Source organism: Rhincodon typus, chromosome 17 (assembly GCF_021869965.1).
Source record: "Rhincodon typus isolate 14 chromosome 17, sRhiTyp1.1, whole genome shotgun sequence".
NCBI classification, from domain to species: domain Eukaryota; kingdom Metazoa; phylum Chordata; class Chondrichthyes; order Orectolobiformes; family Rhincodontidae; genus Rhincodon; species Rhincodon typus.
Genome location: NC_063348.1, coordinates 35,459,247 through 35,464,225, shown reverse-complemented (window position 1 = coordinate 35,464,225; position 4,979 = coordinate 35,459,247). Strand labels below are relative to the sequence as shown.

Sequence of the window (4,979 nt, the reverse complement as noted above, 5' to 3'; positions counted from 1 at the left end):
CTCTCCGCTGCAGCCCCTGCACCTCCCCTCCCTCACCCTCTCCGCTGCAGCCCCTGCACCTCCCCTCCCTCACCCTCTCCGCTGCAGCCCCTGCACCTCCCCTCCCTCACCCTCTCCGCTGCAGCCCCTGCACCTCCCCTCCCTCACCCTCTCCGCTGCAGCCCCTGCACCTCCCCTCCCTCACCCTCTCCGCTGCAGCCCCTGCACCTCCCCTCCCTCACTCTCTCCACTGCATTGTCTCTAGTTCACGATCCCCGGGAGTCTCGCACCTCCGGGTTCCTCTGGGCTCCGCCAATCAGCGGCTTCACTCACCGTTCCGTGTGCTACCTCTCCAAGAGGCACAGGGTAACAAAAACTTTACAGGAACGAGTTTGCAGGAAAATGTTGCCACATTCTAGCAGCACATAGTGAGTTTACACCTGCACAGTTTCGCGGTGATAGATAGTGGCTTGGCAATAATAGATAGGGAGTTAGCAATAGTATGTAGTAAGTTGACAGTAATAGGTAGTGCATTGGAGGTAATATGGAAGGAGTTTGCAACGCAAACCTTTCCCGATGTGAGTCTGAATCTGGTAACAAGTTAAGCGGAATGCTACATAGCAAGCAATCACGCTGAAGTCTTCTCACAGGCAACAAAATGTAAATGTTCTGTATTTGTGTTTTCATTTTAAAATTTCAGTTAGTGAAATACATCATAATGATTGAGTTAATACAGAACTGAAATAATAATAAACAAACCTAAATATATCTGAAATCTATGGTGTTTTGATCATAATGTTTGAGAGCCAGTAAATTTAAAATTAGCTTCTTGCTGTCAGTGAGCGTGAATAACAGTAATTATGAAGTTAGTCCCCATTCACTCTAGTGGAATATTATCAATGCACCCTCTAGAGAAATCGAAAGGGCCAGATTTCCACAGAGTCTGTAGAAGAGTGGGCTGAGAAGGGGGACTGTGGTGGAGGCCTGTAACCAGCTGTGTTCCACGGGTGTGGGTACTGGGTCCACTGTCATATAAATGGTTTTGATTAGAATGTAGGAGTATAACTTTGCAGATGACACCAAAATTGGTGGTATAGTGGATAGTGAAGAAGGTTATCTAGGATTATGAAGAGATCTTGATCAATTGGGTCAATGGCCTGAGGAGTGGCAGACGGAGTTTCATTTCAACAAATGTGAGGTGTTGCATTTTGATAAAACAAACAAGGGCAGGCCATGTTACAGTTAATGGAAGGGCCCTGGGTAATGTTGTAGAACAGAGAGATCTACGAGTTCTGGTACATAATTCTTTGAATATTGCAACATGTAGATAGCATGGTTAAGGAGGCATTCAGCAAAATTACCGTCATTGCCCAGCCCTTTGAGAGATTGTACAAGGCATTGGTAAGGCTTCTCCTGGACTACTGTGTGCAGTTGTGGTCGCCCTGTTATGGCAAGGATGTTATTAAACTGGGCAGGTTCAGAAAAGATTTACCAGGATGTTGCCAGGAATGGAGGGTTTGTGTTATAAGGAGAGGCTGGATAGGCTGGGACTTTTTTCACTGGAGTGTAGGAAGTTCAAGGGTGACCTTATAGAAGTTTATTAAATCATGAGGGGCATAGATAAGGTGAACAGCAGAGGTCTTTTCCCAAAGTTTAAAACTAGGGGGCATATTTTTAAGGTGAGAGGAGAAAGATTTAAAAAAGACATGAGGGGCAACTTTTTTCTTATATAGTGATTTGTGTGTGCAATGAATTACCAGAGGAAGTGGTGTGCAGATACAGTTACAACATTTAAAGGACATTTCGATATACATGAATAGGAAAGGTTTGGAGGGATATTGGCAGAATGCAGGCAGATGGGACTAGTTTAGTTTGGGAACATGGTCAATGTGGACTAGTTGGACCAAAGGGTCTGTTTCCATGATATATGACTCTATGATTCTATGGCTCCAAAGCCATTTAAAATTTGCAAATTTGCTGAGATTCCCATTCCATTCTCATTGCCACCAGTTTTTATTGATGCTCAATAAACATGCAAGTAGTGTGTTCACACCCTCCACACTTGAATTGACTGGCTCCATTGTGAGATTTGCCATCTCCTAATCACTGCCCATTTCATGGAGTTGGGCCAGCTTCTCCATGAGGAGTCATGAACCAAAGTCTGGATTTGGGAAGCTTTTGGAAAATTGAGAGCACAGATTCTTATAAAAACATTGTGTGAGTGTAAACACAGGTGCAAAGCAATGTTGACAAACAGGAGGCTGGAAGAACACAGCAAGCTAGGCAGCATTTGGAGGAAAGGCGAAGTCAATGTTTTGGGTATTACTCTTCTTTAGGACTGGAAATGTTGAGTTTGCTTGATTTATATCTTTATGACATTATAATAAGTTCTTTTTCCCCCCCCAGTGATCCTTTTGTCAATGTTTCATTTAACTTAGTTTTCCAATCAACATGTCCAGAGATGTAATTACACACCTCTGGAGCAGGTGGGACTTAAACTTGGGCCTTTTGGTTCAAGAGTAGGGAACACTACCACTGTGCCACAACAGAGCCCTGTTTCAGTACTTATTTGCGCAAGGTTAAATGTTGTCAATTGTTTCAAGCCTCTGTTAATGATCTGCTTCATTAATACTTTTACAGGGTTGTAGGAACAGAATACAATCATGAATAAGTATTTTGTTCTCCTGTGCTGTTCATGTTATCATCTAATATGGTTTGAAGAAATGCCTAGGACCTCATGGAATGAGCGAACAGATAATGGATATTCTAATTAAGAGGTAATTGGGTTTGAATTGGTTGTTTAAATAAAGCGATCTCGTTATCAATACAGGGTGAGTTTTATGGACTGTGGTTAACTGAAATATACCTCGTAAAAGTTTGGGCTTCAATGCTGTTTAAAGACAGTTATCATTTGGAGTAAAATGTTGGTAGCATAGGATGGTTGAATCAAAATGTAAAGTTTGCATATGATTACCCACCTGTATTCTCTGAAAATGAGTCTTACAACCCGTGGAAGAATTAAGTTATAATGTGGACCTGGGTTACTTCTTTGCCAAAGACAATATGAGCAATTTTGTTTCCATACAGAGTTTCATTTTGGAATTAGAGCCTGGTAATTTTAACACAGATGAAAATTTGGACAGATTGTTAACTCACATCAATAAAATTTGTAGGAAAACTGATCGTTGACTGCTTGTCAGGTGTGATCAGGTTTTGACAAATTTGAAGAGACTGATGACAGTATTATGGAAGTTTACATCATGGAATTCAATAGGTTGTATGCTAGACTGCAGAAATGTCATTTGGAAAATCCCCAATTTGTGCTGGCAATTAAGTTATTGGACTGTGCCAAAATATCAAGAATGGGCAGTTTTGATGCAATTTAAATTAGTAGATGAATACGCACTGCTAGAACAAATGTTGGAAACTCTAAGAAAATGTCCAAGGAAAGCATTCCTTCCCACCAGCATCCATAGCTCAAAGGCAGCAATCAATGGTACAACACAAAATGGAGGGCACACTGTTAACAAATTGGCAAAACCATTTAGATACGGGTTGTAGTCAACAGTATAAAAGGAGAATTGTAACAAATAGAAATGAGTTCAAAAGTACTGTTGATAATTTTGATAAGTGATGTGGATTTTGGAGTTGCAATAAGTAAATGAACCCCAGAAATGTTCATAATGTAGTCAATTGATGTTTCAGGTTCAATTCAAAGTATCACAAGACCACGAACTGTCCTAAATGCTATCATACACAAAACCAAATGTGAAGTGGAGGATTCAGAGGAAGATGCAGTTACAAAGCAAACAAAAGCCATTGTGTTGGTCACAAGACGTTTCAGCCCAGTGATGAATGCATTGGTGGCAAAGTGTTTCAATTGTGTGTATTGGACAGTCTACTGTCTATGAAATAGAGATAGTAGGAACTGCCGACGCTGGAGAATCTGATATAACAAGGTGTAGAGCTGGATGAACACAGCAGGACAAGCAGCATCAGAGGAGCAGGAAAGCTGACGTTTCGGGTCTAGACCCTTCTTCAGAAATGGGGGAGGGGAAGGGGATTCTGAAATAAATAGGGAGAGAGGGGGAGCCGGATAGAAGATGGATAAAGGAGAAGATAAGTGGAGAGGAGACAGACAGGTCAAAGAGGCGGGGTTGGAGCCAGTAAAGGTGAGTGTAGGTGGGGAGTTAGAGAGGGGATAGGTCAGTCCAGGGAGGACGGACAGGTCAAGGAGGCGGGATGAGGTTAGTAGGTAGGAGATGGGGGTGGGGCTTGAGGTGGGAGGAGGGGATAGGTGGGAGGAAGGACAGGTTAGGGAGGCGGGGACTTCACAAGCTTCAAAATCTCCCCTCCCCCGACCACATCCCAAAACCAGCCCAGCTCATCCCCGCCTCCCTAACCTGTCCTCCCACCTCTCCACTCCTCCCACCTCAAGCCCCACCCCCATCTCCTACCTACCAACCTCATCCCGCCCCCTTGACCTGTCCGTCCTCCCTGGACTGACCTATCCCCTCCCTAACTCCCCACCTACACTCACCTTTACTGGCTCCACCCCCGCCTCTTTGACCTATCTGTCTCCTCTCCACCTATCTTCTCCTTTATCCATCTTCTATCCACCTCCCCCTCTCTCCCTATTTATTTCAGAATCCCCTTCCCCTCCCCCATTTCTGAAGAAGGGTCTACACCTGAAACGTCAGCTTTCCTGCTCCTCTGATGCTGCTTGGCCTGCTGTGTTCATCCAGCTCTACACCTTGTTATGCTTGTGAAATAGACTGGCTAAAATGCTACTTCAACTCTGAGTAAAAAGGATTGGGTCAAAGTTGAGAATTTGAGTTCCTTGAGCTTCAGATTTGGGAATGATAACATACTAAAACCTTTGAAAAGAATGTTGATACGAGAAATTTTCCAAAGGAGTAAATCATTTTATTAGCACAAATGTAATGTTAAATAAACACCCCTGTTATTAAGTGGCGTATCGATAAAAAAGGACAGACAAA

General features: G+C 43.2%; 1 protein-coding gene across 2 annotated transcripts in view; it reads right to left on the bottom strand.

Moving 5' to 3' along the window:
• The window catches only part of LOC109933402 (dickkopf-related protein 3), a 72,418-nt gene that overhangs the window by 34,618 nt on the left and 32,821 nt on the right, over nt 1-4,979 (bottom strand). The gene's annotated exons all lie outside the window — the stretch shown is intronic.